General features: G+C 40.4%; 1 long non-coding RNA gene and 1 pseudogene across 14 annotated transcripts in view; both read left to right on the top strand.

Annotated features, from left to right (window-relative positions):
- Positions 1-22,422, top strand: part of LOC148647685 (uncharacterized) — a 663,201-nt gene that overhangs the window by 453,384 nt on the left and 187,395 nt on the right. The window lies entirely within an intron of this gene.
- Positions 3,906-7,223, top strand: LOC148647689 (uncharacterized; annotated as a pseudogene).

Genomic DNA, 22,422 nt, shown 5'->3' with positions numbered 1-22,422 from the left:
TTTTTACAGCAATATTCTTTGAAATGCATTTGATAGAAATTGTGATTTAACAAATACAAAAACAAAATGCACATCTTTCCACAGAACTCATAATATTTCAAATTATTCCAGATCAAGTGAAATATTTGAATCAGTACCCGATATAAAACATATATTCAACAATATATTATATTATTTAATGTTTGTATCTTAACTAAAACAGGAGCATTCCAACAGTATATAATTAAGAAATCACTATTAATTTTAAAAATGTAATAGTTTAATCAAATTAACCATGTCTCTATAAAGTGTTTTACTCATTAATGATATATTGAAGGAAAACTTTTCCCTTAATTCTTACCACTAGTAGCAATAATACAGTTCAAGCCTGTATTTATTTAGACAAAGAATAGGCTGCTCTGAAAAAGTCCTTTAGTTTAGTTCACTTTAAATTTTAAAGTTAAAATATACTTTATTTTTAGTATCAGTTAAGCACCCGGAAGTAGACTACAAAATGTGTTAGTGTTGTTTGAAAGCTACAGTATTTAAAGAAAAATATTCGCTTTGGATATTAATGCTTTTAAAAACTTCTTTTAAAATCCTGTTTAAATGCAGGTCGCGCTTTTTAAAACCGTGGTTTTGTAAAAAAACTGGAAAAAAACAAAACCTTCACATATTTAGAGAGAAACGCCTCAGAAAAGCTTCATTTCTGAGGCGAGGAAAAATCTTCCACAAATAAACTGGGATCACTTCAGAAAACAAAACGTATGGAAATTCTCTAAATGAACGGTAAAATATTTCAAACTGAATAAAAAAGAGAAAGAAGAAAGGTGTTAGTGGGGCCAGCAGGGGGCGCTCACCTTGCAGTCCATGTGGGTCCTAATGCTCCAGTATAGTGACGGGGACACTATACTGTAAACAAGTGCCGTCCTTCGGATGAGCTGTAAAACCGAGGTCCTGACTCTTTGTGGTTATTAAAAATCCCAGGGCGTTTCTCGAAAAGAGTAGGGGTGTAACCCGGTGTCCTTGCCCCATTTCCCATTGGCCCTTACCAATCATGGCTTCCTAATAATCCCCATCTATGAACTGGCTTCATTACTCTGCTCTCCTCCCCACTGATAGCTGATGTGTGGTGAGCATTCTGGTGCACTATGGTTGCCGTTGCATTAAAGGTGGGGCTGCACACTGGTGGTGGTGGAGGGGAGTCCCCATTACCTGTAATGCACTTTGAGTGGAGTGTCCAGAAAAGCGCTATGTAAGTGTAAGCAATTATTATTATTTGTGTATTTTGCTGCAGTTGCCCGGGAACAGCGATCCCTCAATGTGATGAGCTGTAGATGTTATAGAGAAAGACAACATTTGGAGAACAGGTGTGAGGAAACAATTGAGCTACCTGTGTGCTTACTTGTAGTACATGTGTGCACCTTCTGCTCAATTATAAAGCATTAGAACTGCAAATGTGTTTGGTGGTAGAAGGAGTTCGGGGATGTTGTTCCTGGAAAAGATCTGAAGTTAGGGGAGCCAGGAGAGATGAAATTAAATTCTTCAATGAAGACACCATCTCAGGCAAATCTGAAATTACATTTGAGGGATAATTACAGTAAATTAATGTCACACCGGCCAAGTAAGTCCCAAACAATTGCTGGCATGGCAGGCTACAGAAATATTCATAACAGCTCATTTTTAATTGCCTGATATGACCATATATGATGCTGAACTCTGCCTTTAAATGGGTCACTAGGCTTTTTTGGGATGAAAGTTACATTGTGACATAGTTGTTCTTCCTAGTTTAACTACAGTTGTTCAGGTCACGCAATGACAACCAAATACAAGAAAATGATTACATCTCAAATAAATAAAAGCTATACACCTATAAGGTACTGTAGATGTAGGCCTGCCTAATTAAGTGGCCAGTGAGTGTAGGTTCAAGGTAGGTGTTTCTAATAAAGTGGTCGGTTAAGTTAATGTTAAGTGTTTTTTGGAACTTGGCAAACCTCAGTGGACTCATTGTTAAATACTTAATACAATGTCCTTTTCTGAATTTCTTTGACGTCTCCTCTGTACTTGTCAGCCTGTTCCTTATTTCAATGAGTTCAGCCTTAGGATATGACACTCTGTAACTCACTTAACCCTATACAATGAACCTTAGACTACTACTAAGGGGTCGCAGTCTAAAGAGTTAGAAGAAAGATTTAACTTTGTTAACATAATCTAAAATCTACTGTATGGATACACTGTACATTCCTGAAGTTTAACCTAGTGTTAATTATGTTGCTGGCATATGTAGTTTGCTGATTTGTTAATAATTAGACATTTGTCTCAAACTGCAGCACAGTGAAGAAGACTCAGACAATGTGATTGAAAATGACAACATGCAGGTGTGTATATTTCAATCCTAAAAAAAGAAAAAGCTTTGAACTGAGTTTCACTAACTACATAGCCCAATCACAATATAAGTCGTGTTTTAGTGGAGAAGATTTTGATATAACTAAAAAATTTGTTTAATATTGCAGCTAAGTGGTAAGGAATCTGATGAGACCCCAAATGAGGAGGATGATTTTCATAATGACGACTTACAGGTGTGTAAATTACAACCCCAAAATAACAAAAAATATGTTTCTCTAAGAACATACCCCGAGTCACAATCCAAGTCATGCCATTATTAGAAAAAATACTGGCATGATTGATAAATGTGTTGAACATTGCAGCTAATTGGAGAAGAATCTGATGAGACCCCAACTGCTGAGGATGATTTTCATAATGATGACATACAGGTGTATTCTGAAATAACACAGGATCTCAAGTGGGACAATTATATCATTGTCACCTAAACCTCCATCATAGTTCAGTTTGTGCTGCCAGCTACCAGTAATACAGTATACCCTGTTAGGTGTTTTGTGTGGCTCCATCTGGACAATTCTATTATACTTGTTTTTTTTAGTTTGGTCTATAGACTGTTCTCTGCATGCAAGGATATAAAAGTCTGTCATGTCCCAACAGGAAAACTTGTTTGATGCCTCTTTCAATCCGGACAAAAAGATCTACACTGGGTCATATCTGACCATGGGTGCACTCCTAATACAGTATGATGGCATATATCTTGAGACAAATTGTCAATAGCAGCTACAAAAGATCTACTTGAGCTGTTAAAGTATATTATGCCAGGATGTATAAAAATATAAAGGTTTCTAGACAAGCAGTTTTTTTATTTGAATGACAAAGCCCAAGTGTCATGATTGTAGTCCCTCCCCCTTTAGGTTGCTCTGGCTCTTTCACTGCTGAGTTGATTTTGTGCACCTGCCCCCTGTTCCAGCCCATCTTAACAGCCAGACGCTCACTCTGTTCCAGGCTCTGCATTGGTTCCCGTACCAGGCGAGTCCGGGACCTGGAGCGTCTGGTCCCATTCCCCCCTTGTTCCCCCCGAACCTCCACCGGATCCCGCTCCGGTTTTTAATCCCATTTGTCTTCGTCTCAGATGGACCGCCAGGCTCTGGACATTTGTCTCGTCTTGGATTTCCCTTTTGGACAGTTTGCCTTGGATACACCCCCCAGAACACCTGCGCACCAGGGACACACCCCCGTTTTCATTCCTGACCCCTGCATGCTTTTTTCCCTGTGTTTTCCTCACTTTTCTCAGATTGTGTCGTCTGCATAGGGTCCTGAAGACGCTTCGTTACACCAAGACCACTACTATTGTCCTGAATGTCATCGTTGCCTTGGTGTTAATCCTGGTGCCCAGTGTGATCGACTGTCAAATGAGATTTCATAAGGAAAGCCTACTGAAATCAGCCAGTTACTTCTTATTCATGCCCCTCACAAATCAGCTCAGGTATTCATTCTGATATCAGTTCATACAAAGATCAGGAAGCACTTCCACTCCACAGAGATTAATACATTCTGTGGTTACAAAGAGCAGGCGAAATTTACAGATGTTGTTGAGAACATTACAGTATCATTCAACTGTGATGGGTCCCCTGTTTTCAAATCATCACACATTCCTATCTGGCCCATTTTGTTCACCATTAATGAGCTGCCTTTGATAGATGTAAAAATGTTGTATTGCACACAGTATGGTTTGCCAGACATAAATCTAGAGTTGACACATATTTTACCCCCATTATCTCTGAGATGCAGAAGTTAGGTAGTGCTGGGTTTACTTAGGAAGACAGAAATGTTTTACTACATAGGAGAAGAGTAAAAGTCCAGGTATGTGTGTATGATACAGTAGCACGGGCCATGGTTCAGAACTTTAAACAGTTAAATGGCACATTTGATTGTGGGATTTGCTATCACCAAGGTCAGATAGTTGCTAAAGGCAGGGTATTCACTAGATTTACTGTCTAGAGTAGGAGTCAGAATCGAGACACATGGAAGATATAATGCGACTGGCTGAACTGGTCACAAAGAGGAATAATGGCCAAGCTGACATGTGGCTGGCTGAACTGGTCCCAGAGAGGAATAAAGGCCAAGCTGACATGGGTGTAAAAGGTCCAAGCCCCCTCGTTTTGGTACCATCATTTGATGAAATCGGAGGCTTTGTACCAAATTACATGCACTCTGTATGTCTTGGGCCTGTCAGACAGTCTGTTAACCTCTGGTTTGTTTCCAATTCACCCTTCCATCTGACACCTTCCACACGAACAGAAATAGATCAAAATAAGTGTGAAATCCATCCTCCAAATGAGGTTCATAGAAACCCAAGGCCTCTTTCAGATAGAAATCTTTGGAAAGCATCTGAATGGCGAGCTTTTCTTCTCCTGTATTCACCCATCATCTTGAGAAATTCTTTACCCAGGCAATGTTGTAACCACTGGATGCTTCTTGCCTGCGCACTGCATATACTTTTGTCCCAAACTGTCACTGATGAAGAGCTCAATTGTGCTGAGTTGTGCCTTATACAGTTTGTAGCTCAGGTTACAGGTCTTTATGGCATTGAACACTGCTCATATAACTGTCACTTACTAACACATCTCACACAAAGTGTCAGGGACTGGGGCCTCCTGTGGGCCAATTCAGCATTTGCATACGAGGATTTTTCAGTGCAACACAAGCTGTAGCATCACAAATCTTCAAGTATTTTTTTGCTCTCCAAAAAGTGCTTAGATTTGGAGAGTCAGTCCTACAAACTGCAAATGAGGATGTAAGGTGTTTTTTAGGTGGTTCTTTAGATGTTAAAAGTCATGATAACTTCTTCTAATAATTATTATAAGAGCACATTTTTATTAAAATTGTATGTACATTTTATGTACAAATGTCATACTCTAAAATGGAAGTAGGTCTTATTTTTTTAAACAGATTTTAAATATATATTTTTATTTTAGGAACATAATTGTTATTTATGCTATATATGTAAGTGTATACTTATTTATTTTTCTGCTACTTATATTTGCATGTTCGTTTGTGTGACAGAGAGAACTCTGTCACCGTCCGCAGACAGTACATTACACGACACTCATTATCCATCTTAAGTTACATCCGATCTCGCATACACTTTCCTGTCGGCTAGCTAGCTCATGAGGGTGCACACCCGGGGCTTGGCTAGCAGTTTCCTATTTCCATACACGCAATACATTATCACCTCTTATTTCAAAATCAGTTTCTGTTACCTGAAGAGACACAAACACAAACTCTGTTTCTCTTTATTTGTACTTATCTGTGTGAGAGAGCGCTCTGTCTGTTTTTTTTGTCTCTTCCGTGTTGCTGTCCGACATCCGGGTATGGTGGCCTCAGGGGTCCAAACCCAATACCCGTTTTCAGCCTGGCTTTATAATGTCAACATGGAGTGGTGCATGCGCACATCTTCCGGTAAAGAAAGTACCATTTTCACAGGAGGTTAAAAATAAGTTAAATGTATTCAGGGTTGGTATTTTTCTTTTGTACATTCTGTTTACACTATTCTTTAAAAGAAAGAAGGAATTCCCATGTTAGGGAAATTAGTTTATCTGGGGTGAAATGCAGCTCCATAGTTTTGTAACAGTGGTACAGTCCAAGGGGGCAGGGCTATATGGTACCTATTTAGGAGGGGGGAGAGATCTAACGGGGCTTAGTCTTGCTATTGCTACAGTGTGGAGCTGATAGGACGTAAGTGTGGTAGAACTCCTGATCTCTTTCTTAGAGAAAGGGTTTGTTTTGTGTATGTGTGTGCTAGTTCCATTTTGTTGTTTTTTTTGTTTTGTTATATATAATTGTTTGTGGGGAGCATTGTCATAATATACTATCATCTTTGCACCTAAGTGCAATTGCAAGGACTCACTTGGGCACCACTCCTGCCCTTTCTGTCTGGGCAACAAAAGAGAGAGGAGGGATTGTTTGAAGAATTACATGGACTTAAAACCTCCCTTCAGGAGATCTTAATTGCACCCAGGATTGTACCGGCATCGCAGGCTCAGGGAGCGACACCTGGAAACATGGAGACAGCAGAAAGTCTATGGCTTGCTCTTCGAACACCAGTACCACAACAACGCACTACAGTGACATCAGGTCGGGACCTGGGTCCACCAAGCTCAACACCCATGTCTGCTACACGTGCTTCAGCAGAGGGCATGTTCTGTAAAGAGCCTAAGATGCCCCCTGTTGTAACAGAAGAAATAAGGTTCTTGATCCCGAGATGAAGTGAAACAGATGAGTTTATTGCATGCAAGGAACAATAAAGCCGAAGTCTTGTTTCCCGCAAGAAACAACAAAACCGAAGTATTGTTCCCCGTATTGTTACAAACTTTTGGGTTATATACAGTTTTCTTCTCCGTTTCTGACGTCACTCGGTCTGATGGTAAAGAGGGGGGTTCATGGTATTTGGCCAGTTTATGATGTTCTGGGCAAATGGTCAGTTTAACATTACACCCAGGGGGGTTCCTAGCTGGCATCTGCAATCCTTATCAGTTAACCCCCTTTCCTGCCATAAACCCCTGCTTGTGACTTGGAAGTCTAAACCCCCTACAGAAAAGATTAAATTCAAACCCCCGTCTTCACATCTTTCTTCACCCCCTACCAGCAAGGTGAGGACATTGAAAACTATCTCCTGCGATTTGAGCGCATGGCCAGAACCTGGAAGTGGCCAGAGAAGGAGTGGGCCTGTCGGCTAGGGCCTCTGCTTACAGGCAAGGCCTTGGAGGCTTACAGTGCCATGGATGAGGACCAATCGTGTCCTCGAGCAAGAGGAGCAGAGTCAGGAGCTGGCGGGCAGCTTCCAGGAGTCGAAGTTCCTGCTGCGAACCCAAGAGACTCGAGCACCTGACCCCATGTAGAGCCCTCGGCTTCCCAAGAGAGGCCCAGGAGAAGATGCACTGCGCCGGGGGGAGAGAGCAGAGGAAGTTGCCTCCCGGGAAGTTCCTCGTCTCAAAAACCGGCGCTGCAGTGGCACCTTCAGGCCGACATCCAGGGGCTTCGATAGAGACATCCTCCAGCATTGCAGGGAGCCCAACTGCACGTTAGTCTTTTGCATTGGGCTTTTATTCAGACATCCGTTAGACCGACGTGAAAACTGAACAGCCGGACAACAGTCTGGGTCTGGCAGTTCTTTACTGGAGCATTCTGTATAATAGCAAAAATAAACATGAAGATGTGGACATGTAGAAAAAATATGAACCTTCACCACATCCTGACTCGCTCTGTGTAAACAGTTTTATTTGTGTTGCACTGTTCATGTTTGTTATGTTGGTTCTGCAGCCGGGCTGGAGACCTTTGCTGATGGCTGTTCTGTCACTTTGGTACAGTAGTTGGTGATGTCATCATCACAAACCTCTCAGGCCATACCTTCTGAACTGTAGAGGTGAGCGATATTTTAGTTGCCCTGAAAAGAAATGGATTTATAACCAATAGGATCTTATTAACATTCCACTGTGCAGGGGTATGTGTTCAATTGAGTACTGTAAGCATTACAGATGCAGCCATTCAAAGTGTGAGGTACAGACACAGACTGGAGGTAATTGGCTACGGCGTTGACGAAAAATACCGTGGTACATGATTGGTTGACCGACAGGGGCACTCATGGTGCATTGGTCGGACGTAGAAAGATTTAAATGTCTTCACCGTTCCCGTTTTAGTATTGAATATTTATATGGAATTTTACCACTGAAGGGAAATCTTAGTAGCTGAGCATAAAAAGAATAGGAGCATACTGCAACACCTGTGAAGGCCATAAACGATATTAATTTTGGAACATAAACATACAGTATATGGCTGGTCTTGGTACTTTAAAGAAAAAAATACACACCAGTATTCCATTTCTCCCTAAACATTGTAAGCTTCGAAGTCTTTAACTAACGTGATACCGGAGTCAACAAGCATACCTTTAGAATTTGATTAAAAGGGAATATAATATGGAATCGCGTATCTCAGGAATTTAATAACGGTATGATTATATCCGTGTACTGCGGCAGGGCTGTGTAGGGCTGTTTCGCCTGCCTGATCATGCGAGCTGTCTTGTAGCTTACTGGTCTAGGTGCGTGACAACCAACTGGCAGGTTGTGTGTTCAAATCCAGCTGGTGCTGGAACTTTCATTTTTATTTATTTATTTTTTAATCGCGTAACATAAACATATTACCGTATGCAAACTGTACTGTATACAGTATGTATATGTATATTTAATGTCTTAACTGTGCCCGTTTAATTGAATTTAAAAAAATTATTTAACACGAACATTAAGCTGTTTACATCTTCCGCCTGAGAACAGTCACCCGTTGCTACCCAACGCAGAATGGTGATTGGCTGACACCATCTGACACCCCTCTGATTGGAGAAAAAAGACGTGCTGGTTTGCTATACATACTGTACCAGGAAGAGGATTTCTTTCTATTCAAAACGTGTATTTTAAAAGTTTAAGAAGTAAAAACCTTACAGTGTACACAGATTTCTAAACTGTTCAGGATCGTTATCTTTGTCTTATGCATAATAATGTTCACCGCTCTGTCCAGCAAATTAATAATAAAATTTATTTTATATAGCGTTTTTAACGAATAAGTAATTAGATTGCTCATAAACCTAATCACTTGCTTTTTCTTTTTACTTAGGCTCAGATTTCAACTATAGATCGTATTATTAATAACCATAATAACAACCAACCAACAAAAACAACCATATAAACATAATACCAACAAAAACATAGATAACAACCACAATACAAAATCAAATATATCAAACCATTTTACTCTCGCAAAGTCCTCCAATTATCATAATCCCGCCCCTTACGCAAAACCAAACCTTCCTCCCATCCCAGTTTATCCTGTTTATCATAAACAAAATCCACCTCAATTTTCAACATAAAGCATTACACAAAATCAATACCTCAACACTCCATACTCAACAACGATAATTCACAAACAGCCAGAACATGTAACTACACATTCCCAAACAGACCTAATTTCCATAGCCCCGCCCCTTATGCAAAACCAACATCCCTCCCCTGTTCTCTCTCTCCCCTGGCGGTTGTAATTGTTTTTATTTTCAAATAAATTTTAGCAAAGTCATGTATTTTAAAAATCTTAAGATTTTTATATTTATGTCTTTATTTAGTGGTTTCATTAGTGACAAAGGCTAAACTTTCTTGGAAAAATGTCTTTTATGTAAACCATGTTTGCTATTAATTCATTCAGGGCTAAAATATGTTCATTGTCTTCTAATGAAAGAAGGGTTCCTTTCGCCGTAGTCGGGAGCCTAGCCTTTAACTAGTAAGTACTGTACTTACTGGGTTTTTGAGGGGGGGGAGGTGTCTTTTGCTGGAAATCTCGCCTCCTACTTTGAAAATACCTGTGAAACCGGTTCAATTCGTCACAGCCAGCACTCCTGCAGAGAGGGGGGTTGTACTTGCAGTGTATACAGTACACGCGTTATGCTCTTCGTTAATGTCTAAGCCGGAACATATCATTATATCTCATTTTGTATTTCTTAAAAAAAAATCGTTTTCCCAGCCTAACAGTATTGTTTTTAACCTGTAAAGCGCTTTGAGGAGCCACCTTTAAAGGCGCCATATACAATAAAGTTAATTATTATTACAATTGTAAATTTGCTGGACAGAGAGGTGAACATTATTACACAGAAGACAAAGATAGCGATTTACGTTGCATTGTGTATCGTGCTGCTTTAATACAGTTTTAAATAATTGAAAGTCTAAACAGTATCAGCTTTATTTATGGGTTTTAAATAAAGGTGATTTAAATGCGATTTAAATCAATATAAATGTTTATATTGTAACGCATAGGTGACTATTCATTGTTATTAAAATGACTTAAATTCGATCATGTTGTGATATTTAGAAATATACATTTGTTTGGTGCGAGTGAAGTTTTATTTAATCTCTGAGCCATACTGATTCTTCTAGAAGCCAGTTTCCGCCAGGGAGTAAAAAAAAACACACTATGGTATTCTCTCCAATGCAGTGCAGTTAAAAACATACCTCTGATGCTGCTCCTAAATGAATATCGTTTATGACCATCACAAGCTTTATGCTCCTTTTCTTTTTTCCAGTGGATTGAACAGGGAGAGGCATTTCATGATGTACTTTTCACTGATGAAACAACAGTGGCTCTGGAACAGTTTTCAACCATGTCATTTTATAAAAAGGGGAGATATGTACACGTTACTGAAGCTAAAAGTTTAGCCTTTGTCACTAATGTAACCACTAAATAAAGACATATAGAAATCCCTACGTTACAGACTGTATATGGCTGGTATTGGTAGTTTAAAGAAAAAATACACACCAGTATTCCACTTTCTCCCTAAACATTTTAAGCATCAGAGTCTTACATGTGGTTATTTATTGCATAATTTAATTTTGAAAGCCACTGAGACATCAGGTACTACTGTTGTATTTATGAAAAAGAAACAAAACAAAAAACATACTAACAACTTTGCCATCCTACTCCTTAGTTAATACATTTTATTATTCATAAACAGTTAACATTGTTATTTTGAATTATATTTAACCCTATTTTTTCTTTAGTTTTGTATTTAACTTATTATATGATAGTCAGACTTAATGTATATTTGAACAATGAAAATATATTTTTACAAGATTTTACATTAAGCACTTAATTAATATGGTTAATAATAGTAAACTGTAACATGCTGTAACAAGATCGGTTAAACTGCGAAGCAAATGCTTTCAGAGAAAATGTTTCAGGTGTGAAGAACATCGATCTCCAATGCAATTTCAACCAAACCTGTTCCCACACACCCTGCCCCCACTACCATTAGAATATACACAAACATTTTAGTGTTTCATTCTGAGCAGAAGACCCTCACACCTGAAGAGTGCTGGCTGTGACGAATTAAACCGGTTTTACAGGTTTTAATCACAGACCATGTGACATGGGACTCAGTAAACTAACACACAGCGCCACTGGATTTGATAATACCGAACCAAAATCCGCAATATGGAAACAGAACCTGTGTAATTGTTGATAGATGATGTACTCGTAACATTTTTTCAAGACGAACTACAAAATTAAAAAAATGACTTGTATGTACTTGATATCTCTAATCAATCCACGGGTCCCAGCACAAAACGAAAGTAAAACGCATACCGTTTCGCGCTTCTTATTAGTTGCTCAAAAGTAATTTGACCGTATGAAATGCATAATATAAACCTAGAAACATATACGTGAGCAATACTTAAGCACTGTAGTATCGGTGTTAAGACATACCTCTCAAATACTGTAAATCAAGTTAAAAATATCTCAAGACCGATTCTGGTCATAATGAAACAATATTCCGTGTATGTTTTCTTTTTCATCTTGAAATAACTCATTTCTAAATACCTTTTTCACTGTTAACATCTTGCAGCAACTTTGCGACAAAATATACACTCTGACAGTTCATCCTGCTACCAACATTAAATAAAACAAATCTTAAGATTTCTATATTTATGTCTTTATTTAGTGGTTTCATTAGTGACAAAGGCTAAACTTTCTTGGAAAAATGTATTTTATGTGTTGCGGAAAAAACTGACTTGCTTTAACAAAATATGTTTACAAATCCTTTCACCTGGCATTTTCGTAGTTAGAAATTATGGAACGCTCTGTTAAAAGCAAGGGAGTTTTTATGTCCGTTGCAGTTCTTTTGCAACATGAATATAATTATATCGTTATTAATTTCTTGAGATACGCGATTCCATATTATATTCCCTTTTAATCAAATTCTAAAAGTATGCTTGTTGACTCCGGTATCACGTTAGTTAAAGACTTCGAAGCTTACAATGTTTAGGGAGAAATGGAATACTGGTGTGTATTTTTTTCTTTAAAGTACCAAGACCAGCCATATACTGTATGTTTATGTTAAGATTTCCCTTCAGTGGTAAAATTAGATATGAATATTCAATACTTAAACGGGCACAGTTAAGACATTAAATATACATATACATATTGTATACAGTACAGTTTGCTTACGGTAATATGTTTATGTTACGCGATTAAAAAATAAATAAATAAAACCCAAAGGTCCAGCACCAGCTGGATTCAAACACACAACCTGCCAGTTGGTAGTCACTCACCTAGACCAGTAGGCTACAAGACAGCTCGCATGAACAGGCAGGCGAAACAGCCCTACACAGCCCTGCCGCAGTACACGGATATAATCATACCGTTATTAAATTCTTGAGATACGCGATTCCATATTATATTCCCTTTTAATCAAATTCTAAAAGTATGCTTGTTGACTCCGGTATCACGTTAGTTAAAGACTTCGAAGCTTACAATGTTTAGGGAGAAATGGAATACTGGTGTGTATTTTTTTCTTTAAAGTACCAAGACCAGCTATATACTGTATGTTTACGTTCCAAAATTAATATCGTTTATGGCCTTCACACGCGTTACAGTATGCTCCTATTCTTTTTATGCTCAGCTACTAAGATTTCCCTTCAGTGGTAAAATTCAATATCTACAACGGGCACAGTAAAGACGTTTACAGTAAGTCTTTCTACGACAGACCAACGGACCACGAGTGCCCCTGTCGGTCAACCAATCACGCACCGCGGTACCCCGTGCCATCTTACCTGCGGTACGTGTCTGTACCGCACACTTTGAATGGCTGCATCTGTATGGTCCCTCCCAGCAGGATTGCAACGTCTGGCAGGGTATCTCTTCTTCAACTACACCAACTCTCCAGGTATCTGGTCGTGTCTCTCCTCTACTGGAGGACCCCAAGCATCCAGCACCTTTTCCCAAGCCCTGTGCACCGCTTCAGTTAACAAACCTACAATACTTTAATAGAGAGTTAGTTAATTCATCAGTGCGTTAGCCAAACTTGGCTTCTAGGGAGATTCTTTGGCTGTCCGTGATGATCTCAAATGGGCTCAGCCCACAAACCGCACAGGACCGCAGGTAGAGCATCTACCCACGGTGTTCCTTCAGTTGATATTTCCTTAGTTGGTCTTTCAGACTGTGGGTAATGGGGGCAATGTGACTTTCAACGTACCAGCCTGGCACACCTTCCCAGTGTAGTCTGCCCCTAGATCAGTATCCAAGAGGCAAGGCAGTCCGTACCATGGGATCATCTTTTTCATACACTTGGGTATGCGCCAGCCCAGATCCCATCATCATACAACCCCACATTCTTTACACATTTGTCCTAACCACTATTAAACATCTATTAAAGGCCTCAACCTGAATTCTCCCTTTTCCCCAATAGAGGATTCACAGGGGTCTCAGACTCCCGCTCTCCCAGTGCCGCTCGTCTGGCATCTGCATCTGCATGGTTGTTACCTTGAGTTACTGGAATTCTTTATTTATTGTGTTATTTACACCTTACTCAAGCTGCTTCTGTCGGCAGCTGTAAAACTACAAATCAGTTCAGAGACAAGGCCAGTATTCTTAACTGGAGTCCTTGCCATTGTGAGAGAATCCTATTTCACCATAGCCACCAGAATTGTGGCCTACCTGCAACAAATACATACATTATATACATATACGGTAACCCTTTAACATCATTCTTTTTACAATCTTCCATCAGTGCTCTTAACTGGCTTGCTGCGCTGAGGCAGTGGAGGGGCATTTTTCCGATTGTTAGCACCTCGAATTCTGTTGTAACAGCTCAGCCTGTTCTCTGTTCTCCCTCATGCATCAGAGAGGACCCATCAGTAAACAGTATTACATTTTCTTAAATTTTCACAGTCCCCCACCTTATCATAACTGCTTACTATTAGACACTCTAAACCTGAAGCAACTCAGACTTGTGGGTTTCCTCGTCAGGGGAAGCACTCAGAATATCATCAACATACTGAGTGATCACAGTCAGTTGAAGCCACGTGATACCCTGTTCTGGATAGTCATTCTTTGTAATGCATAATATTGCAACCCAATAGATCTGGGATAAAACCACCCACATTCGCGTGATAAGTGCACGTGAATGTTAAAATCTGGTACTCAGCAAGTATTGTTGCCCCAATACTCCTGTGGGCTCCTGCCGTCTCCCCATATACATTACATATACATAATGTCTGGTTTCGAGACATTCGCATAAATCCAACTTGTTTCCACTATTACAACAAATTGTATATACAGATGCAGCCATTCAAAGTGTGCGGTACAGACACGTACCGGAGGTAATTGGCTACGGCGTCGTGCATCGTGATGCTGTGATGACGCAAAATACCGCGGTACGTGATTGGTTGACTGACAGGGGCACTCGTGGTCCGTTGGTCGGTCATAGAAAGATTTACAGTAAATGTCTTTACTGTGCCCGTTTTAGCATTGAATATTCATATGGAATTTTACCACTGAAGGGAAATAGTACCTGAGCATAAAAAGAATAGGAGCATATTGTAACGCGTGTGAAGGCCATAAACGATATTAATTTTGGAACATAAACATACAGTATATGGCTGGTCTTGGTACTTTAAATAAAAAATACACACCAGTATTACATTTCTCCCTAAACATTTTAAGCTTCGAAGTTTTTAACTAATGTGATACCGGAGTAAACAAGCAGAAATCCGAGCCCGAAAGTATTACAATATGTATCTTTATAGCAGGTGGTGTACAGCTTTTTAGTATAGATTACACTTTTCTAAAATGTATTTAAAAAATAAAAACGATAACAATCTAATCTTTCCACGTTTGATCCCAAGATCCCAAGAAAAATAAATCCAAACGGGGAGAAAGCTATGCTGAAAGTTTATTAAGATACTTAGAAGATAAAGATATCAATTTATGTTGCATTTGTCTGATTGTGAATAAAAAAACACATATATATTTAAACACACGTTTGCGATTTAAATCAAAACGTGATTTAAATCAATATAAATGTTTATATTGTAATGCATAGGTGACTATTCATTATTAAAATGACTTAAATTCGATCATGTTGTGATATTTAGAAATATAAAAGTCAATTCATTGTCCATAATATTGCTATTCTATTTTTTCAAAGAAATGTCGCAGTACACAAATATAATCATATCGTTATTAATTTCTTTAGATACGCGATTCCATATTATATTAGCAGAAAAGCTTAAAACTACCACTTTTTTAAGACTTCAATGCTTAAAATGTTTAGGGAGAAATGGAATACCAGTGTGTATTTTTTCTTTAAAGTACCGATTCCTGGAGTCTGACTGGCTGACACCCTTCTGAAGTGGTACTATAATGTCTGGTATACGGAAAAGAAAGCGTTGATAAAAAAGCCTGGATTCTCGTGTATCTGATACAAGTATCTTTTAATACAGTCTTTGCTGTGCTCTTGAGGATCCTTGTGATATTTTGAGCTCTGGTTGAATGATAAGTGTCGCAGTTTAAATAATTTTCGTAGTTAGAAATTATAAAACGCTCTGTTAAAAGCAAGGGAGTTTTTATGTCCGTTGCAGTAAAAGAAAATGCCTGACAAAGTAGGGCTTGGACAGATTCCAAGTGCTTGTACAAATGTGCTAAAGAAATTTGAGTTTTCAGCTTGTCCAAAGTCATTCATTATTAATACTATTAGTAATATCTTCTGTAAAGGCTTTGATGCATAAATATTTCTGATAAAGGTAGATTGTGTACTTTTGTCCAACTGAGCAATCTTGCTTTCATAAAATATACCAACTTTTTAATGACTGATGATTAACATGCTGTAAAACACAGTTTAAATGTAAAAGCTCAAATGCTGTAAATGAGAGGTTAAGCTTTATTGGCTCCTGGCGGTTTTACAAGGTGATGCCGGATACTTTCCGGCATGAATTCAAATGACGCGATTTACCCCGTGATACTGTGTGATACTGCGACACGCCCACCGGGGTTTACCACGAAATACCCTACCCATTTTGAATGGCTGCATCTGTACATACAAAAACTGTTTATCTAACTCCTTTTACGTCCACCTGTACTGTTCTTATACGTTTCAGACGCTCTTATATTTTCCAATCTCCTTAAGTTGATTTTCGTCAAGTCTCTTTAGTTACGTCTCTAGCCAGTCCCACTGGCTAAACACACTCGCACCGTCATTTAGTATACCAAAACTCACAGTTACACACATACATGCCGGCACACAAATTCATAAAACACACATACACATGGAGAATATATTTTTCTCTTTGTACTACAATGTGCTGTATTCTTGTTTCACTTCTACATGAATCCTTTTAATTCCTGAAGCGCACTCCAGGTTCGCTGCATTCCTAATTTCAGATGCGGTACTTCTTTAGCCCACCGGTCAATATCTTCCGGTTTTGGATTTGATCATATGGGGGAATCAGGGAAGGTAGGTGCGAGTGCGGACCCCCTCGACGGGGTGCGAGACAGTTAGAGTGACGCTGTCATCAACAGCGCCAGCCCCCGCTACATCAAGTCCTTTCCCTCTTCGGGTGAGAGTACAGGTCTGTGTTCAGTCTCTATCACACTCGTACCAGGTGTCATCCCACTCAGACCCCCCATCTCCATATGGTCACTGTGGGAATTTGAATCCCAATTATTTTCATTTCCTGCCTGTCTGTTCCCCTATGGGAGAGCAGGATATAATTTAGTTGACGGTTGTAACACATAAACTGGAGCAGTGCGACCAGGAACTAATTCTTCCTTTAGTTTCTGATTCTCCTCCACTGCCTCTTTTCGCTTTTGTTCATACTCTTTCGTAGCGAGTAAAGTATCTTTTCTTTCTGGTTTTTGTTTTTCTCATAAACACACTTTTTAGGAGTCACATCTCAATTTCGTTTTTTTCTCATGTATCTGCCATCACTGGTGCCGGCCGTGCACCAGGGTGGCAGCTACATGCTTGTGCTTTTGCCAATCAATACTCATATGCTTTCTTTACAGGCGTCTTCGCCCCAAACTCCCTCTGACAAACTCAGCTTTTCCCATACTTTTCTCCTTCTTTTCTGTCAACTTACACTTTTCCGATATATAAACGGACCCTTCCACCACTTTCTCAAACCATCAGTTAGCACACATGTTCGGTCTCTTTAAGAGTTTACTTTTGTCGTGTGTGAGGTAACAGTTCATACAGTAGGGGGATCCTTTTACTTGAAAATCCTGTGCATTCCTGCACTCATTCAACTAAGGGCGTCTGTTACCTCCAGATCTAAATGCCTCTCAGAGCCTTTAGAGAGGACTTACACCGCACTGTTCACAGGCAAGGAATGAGACCTCGAAAACCCCCTTCCTTGATCAGTAATTCACCATCCCCAGAACGCCAGCATCGCTGCTTTTGCCCCAGGGTGGACTGAGCTCAATCAGGGCGATTCTTGGATCTCAGCGTCCTTTAGATCCTGCTACTTAGTGCTTTGCTCTTTTTTTATGAGGTGTGTTTATGTTAGTGTCGTGCGTGTGTATATCTATTCACAAACAAGGAAAAAACCAAAAACATACATTTATATCTTCTACTTCTCTCCTGTTCCCTTTAAAACAAAAAACCACGCCAAACCAATCCATGCATGATCAAGGCGTAGCTAATCTCAGGACCCCGGGCGCAATGAAGGCCCACACCAATCCTGGATTATTCGTGCATTTAATGCACCACTCAGCTTCAGAACCCCGGGCGCAATTAAGGCCCACACCAATCCTGAACTTAAGAACTCCGGGCGCAATTAAGGCCCACACCAGTCCTGAACTTCGCGGTAAAGGTCCAAAACCCGTTCAAAAACTCCATGCGCAATTAAGGCATACGCCAGTTTCGAACGCCTGTAAACAATACCGCGAATCACCGCCTGCCAGACCAAATTCTGGGCTTACAGCAAACCACCCATTACATACACCGGTGTCTTCCCTGGGCCAGAGGTATCCAGGAACTCATGTTTACTCCGTCATCTCAGGCGATTCTCGCAGGGAGCAGAGATTTCCCAATCGGTCAGAGAGAGTCAGGACTTTTTTTTAAAAAAAAGAGGAGTCCTTACCTCTTAGTAATGTGAGCGCTGACCGTCTCTCTTGCCCATGGGAAGTTCTGCGCTTTCTGGAGCATTCGCCGACTATGCCAAATTTCTTGTAACAGAAAGAATAAGGTTCTGGATCCCGAGATGAAGTAAAACAGATGAGTTTATTGCATGCAAGGAACAATAAAGCGGAAGTCTTGTTTCCCGCAAGAAACAACAAAACCGAAGTATTGTTCCATGTGCCAGTACAAACTTTTAGGTTATATAGTCCTTGCTTGCTGCTTCAGATGTCATTCGGTGTTATGGTAAGGGGAGGGGGTCATGGTATTTGGCAAGTTAAAAGACCCTGGCCAAATGGTCAGTTTAAGATTATGCCCCCAGGGGGTTCCTAGCTCGCATCTGGAATCCTTATCAGTTAACCCCCTTTCCTTCCATAAACCCCTGTTGCTTAGAAGTCTAATTTTCAGGCAGAACTGACTTAAGTTAACCCTTTTTACATCTTGTGTCTTACTTCAGGGCCATCTATCTAAGGACTCATTAGGTACAGTATTAAAATTTCCTCTCAACATTATCTTTGCTTCAGAGAATCTATCTGAATCCTGTTTTATATTCACTCCGCTCAGTGAGGAGAGGGAGGGGCGGGAGAGCAGGAGCTCTGCTCAGGGCCGCGCAGTGAGGAGAGGGAGCGCGGGAGAGCAGGAGCTCCTCTCAGTGAGGAGAGGGAGGGCAGGAGACCAAGAGCTCTGCTCAGGGCTGTGCAGTGAGGAGACAAGAGGAGAGGGAGGGTGGGAGAGCAGGAGCTCTGCTCAGGGCTGTGCAGTGAGGAGACAGTGAGGAGAGGGAGGGTGGGAGAGCAGGAGCTCTGCTCAGGGCCGCACAGTGAGGAGAGGGAGGGCGGAAGAGCAGGAGCTCCTCTCAGTGAGGAGAGGGAGGGGCAGGAGAGCAGGAGCTCTGCTCAGGGCTGAGCAGTGAGGAGACAGTGAGGAGAGGGAGGGTGGAAGAGCAGGAGCTTCTCTCAGGGCTGCGCAGTGAGGAGAGGGAGGGTGGGAGAGCAGGAGCTGTGCTCAGGGCTGTGCAGTGAGGAGACAGTGAGGAGAGGGAGGGTGGGAGAGCAGGAGCTGTGCTCAGGGCTGTGCAGTGAGGAGACAGTGAGGAGAGGGAGGGTGGGAGAGCAGGATCTCTTCTCAGGGCTGTGGCAGCGTGGCGCAGTGATGATTGGGAGGGGAAACTAGACTTTCGGTCAGGAGCAGCTTCCTGAGAGCCGCCTGGCCACACGTCTCACCCCGAGCGCCCCTGAGCTCTGCGTCATCTACCAGATCTGCCCCAAGGACGGCCTCTTCGCCCACAGCTGCTCTGCCCACCTCATGGCCTGCTACTCCTGCGTCAGCAAGGTGTGTCTGGTGTGCAGGCGGCCCATCCAGGCCGTGGTCTTCACCTGCTGCAGCTGAGAGGACGCCTCAGTGAGCTTCACCGGGCTGAAGTCCTCTCAGGGTCTGGGAGAGGCTTGAGTTCATGTAGATGTACAATTGGCAGAGGCAACATTGACAGGGAGCTGTTTCTGGACTGAACAGTAAACTGATACATCTGTTCTTTTTACAACTGTTTTTGGGCAATATATACCAGAGACATGTGCAATACATTTATATTTATATTCATATTGTGCAATACGACTGTTTTGTGTACTGTAGTGTTCTGGATTGTTCTTTGTGTGTTCTGGACTGTCAGTAACTCTTCTTAGTGCACTTCTCACTGTACTGATTGTATTGTATTATTATTGTATCATTCATTACACTGTTGCTGTGTTAAGCTGCTGTTGCACTGCAATTTCCCTCACGGGATAAATAAAGCATCTATGTGTGACCTGGTGGTGAATAGCTGTCTGTTATGCCACGTCCAGTAGATGGCGCTGCCTCTTAGATAGCGGTTTCTCTTAGTTGCTGCCAGTTAATTTAAAAAACAACAAACTGCTGCAGAGAGTTGTAACGGTAAATACTGTGTTGTTTTCCTATTTACACTCTAAATGAGGTCCCCAGTCATCTCAAGGGCCCCAGTCATCCCAGTCAGAAACTGTTTTCCCTCCTACCGTCTGGTAAACGGTACCAAAGCATTCGGTCCAAGTCCAACAGACTACGGAACAGCTTCTACCTCCAGGCAATAAGACTGCTAAACAGCCAACCTGTAGCTCCTTAGCAAATCACCCGTAATGGCTACATGGACACACAGTTTTCATTGTATTGGGCACACTGCACTACTTAATCATCGCAAACCTCAGTCCATACCTTCTGAACTGTAGAGGTGAGCGATATTTTAGTTGCCCTGAAAAGAAATGGATTTATAACCAATAGGATCTTATTAACATTCCACTGTGCAGGGGTATGTGTTCAATTGAGTACTGTAAGCATCACGTGTCTCCGTTACTCTGGTAACGGCATTGTAACGGTTCTTGGGGTTTCCACCCTCGCTGCTCCTGCCTAGGCTTGAACCCAGGTCTCCGGAATCACACAGCAGCGAACTTGCCATCTGAGCTAAAGTAGACCTCCCCCAGCCCGGGAGGCTGAGATCCCTGGTATACACAGGGATTCGTATTCGTTACACCCTCAACTACTGCTGCATGCTGTATTGTTGTGCATTTGATAAATAAACCTTGATTGATTGATTGACAGAAGCCTGCAGGGGAAAGGCTGTCCCACTGCCAACCCACACCACCCCCTGACTGGGCACTGAAAAGTAAACACTGCTAATATAATCCAATCCTATAACAAAGTGAAGTTTTTTTAATCAAATCTTGGATTTTAAGTTTTAAATACAATTTAAAGCCAAGACCTTGGATAGCAAATCTTTTTTACAGATCTCTTAAATATTTTTTTCTTTACTCCCTCCATCAAAACAAATGTCTACCTGGGTATTTAACTTTCAGTATGTTGTCAACAAATGCCCAGTTGTGCTTCCCCTGTTGCTGAAAGCAAGAAGCAGAAAATAATTATATAAAACTAAAGCTTTCTGTGCAGCAAGGTCTGATGTCTATGCAGGCAGAAATACTGCAAATCTGATGTTAGTCTGAAAGAGATATGAAAAAGCATTTGTAATATTATTTTGTACAAAACCCTGTTTCAAGTCCTCTCTGCACTTGGGAGCCATCACTTCTCAATATAAAGGAAAATAATCTTTTTATTTCATTTCTTTAAAGAAATGATTTTTACAGCAATATTCTTTGAAATGCAGCTTATAGAAATTGTGATTTAACAAATACAAAAACAAAACGCACATCTTTCCACAGAACTAAATATTTTAAATTACATTTTAATACGTGTTGATGTATTATTCCAGAGTGGTAGTCTTGATAGTCTTGAATCAGTACCCGATATAAAACAAATATTTAACAATATATTATTTACTATTTGTATATTTACTAAAACAGGACCATTCCAACAGTGTATAATTAAGAAATTAAAAACGTAATAGTTTAATCAAATTAACCACGTCTCTATAAAGTGTTTTAATCATTAACGATATATTGAAGGAAAACGCTTCCCTTAATTTCTACCACTAGTAGCAATAATACAGTTCAAAACTGTATTTATTTAGACAAAGTATAAGCAGCTCTGAAAAAGTCCTTTACTTCACTTTAAATTTTAAATTTTTAAGTTAAAATATACTTTATTTTTAGTATCAGTTAAGCACCCGGAAGTAGATTACAAAATGTCTACTAAATGCAGATTACTGCAGCTTTTTGTTTGAAAGCTGCAGTATTTAAAGAAAAATGTTCGCTTTGGATGTTAATGCTTTTAAAAACGTATTTTAAAATCTCATTTAACTGTAGGTCGCGCTTTTTATAACCGTGGTTTTGTAAAAGAACTGAAAAAAGACAACCGTCACATATTTATAATAATAATAATAATGATAATAATAATTGCTTACACTTATATAGCGCTTTTCTGGACACTCCACTCAAAGCGCTTTACAGGTAATGGGGATCCCCTCCACCACCACCAATGTGCATGTGAAGCCCCACCTGGATGTTGCCACGGCAGCCATAGTGCGCCAGAACGCTCACCACACATCAGCTATCAGTGGGGAGGAGATTTAGAGAGAGACGCTTCATTTCTGAGGCGAGGAAACACCTTCCACAAATAAACTGGGATCACTTCAGAAAAAAAATGTACTGTAAGGCAAC

Source organism: Lepisosteus platostomus, chromosome 15 (assembly GCF_059453375.1).
Source record: "Lepisosteus platostomus isolate fLepPlt1 chromosome 15, fLepPlt1.hap1, whole genome shotgun sequence".
Classification (NCBI taxonomy): domain Eukaryota; kingdom Metazoa; phylum Chordata; class Actinopteri; order Semionotiformes; family Lepisosteidae; genus Lepisosteus; species Lepisosteus platostomus.
Note: the sequence above shows the minus strand (reverse complement) of the source record. Positions and strands in the feature narration are given on the sequence as shown.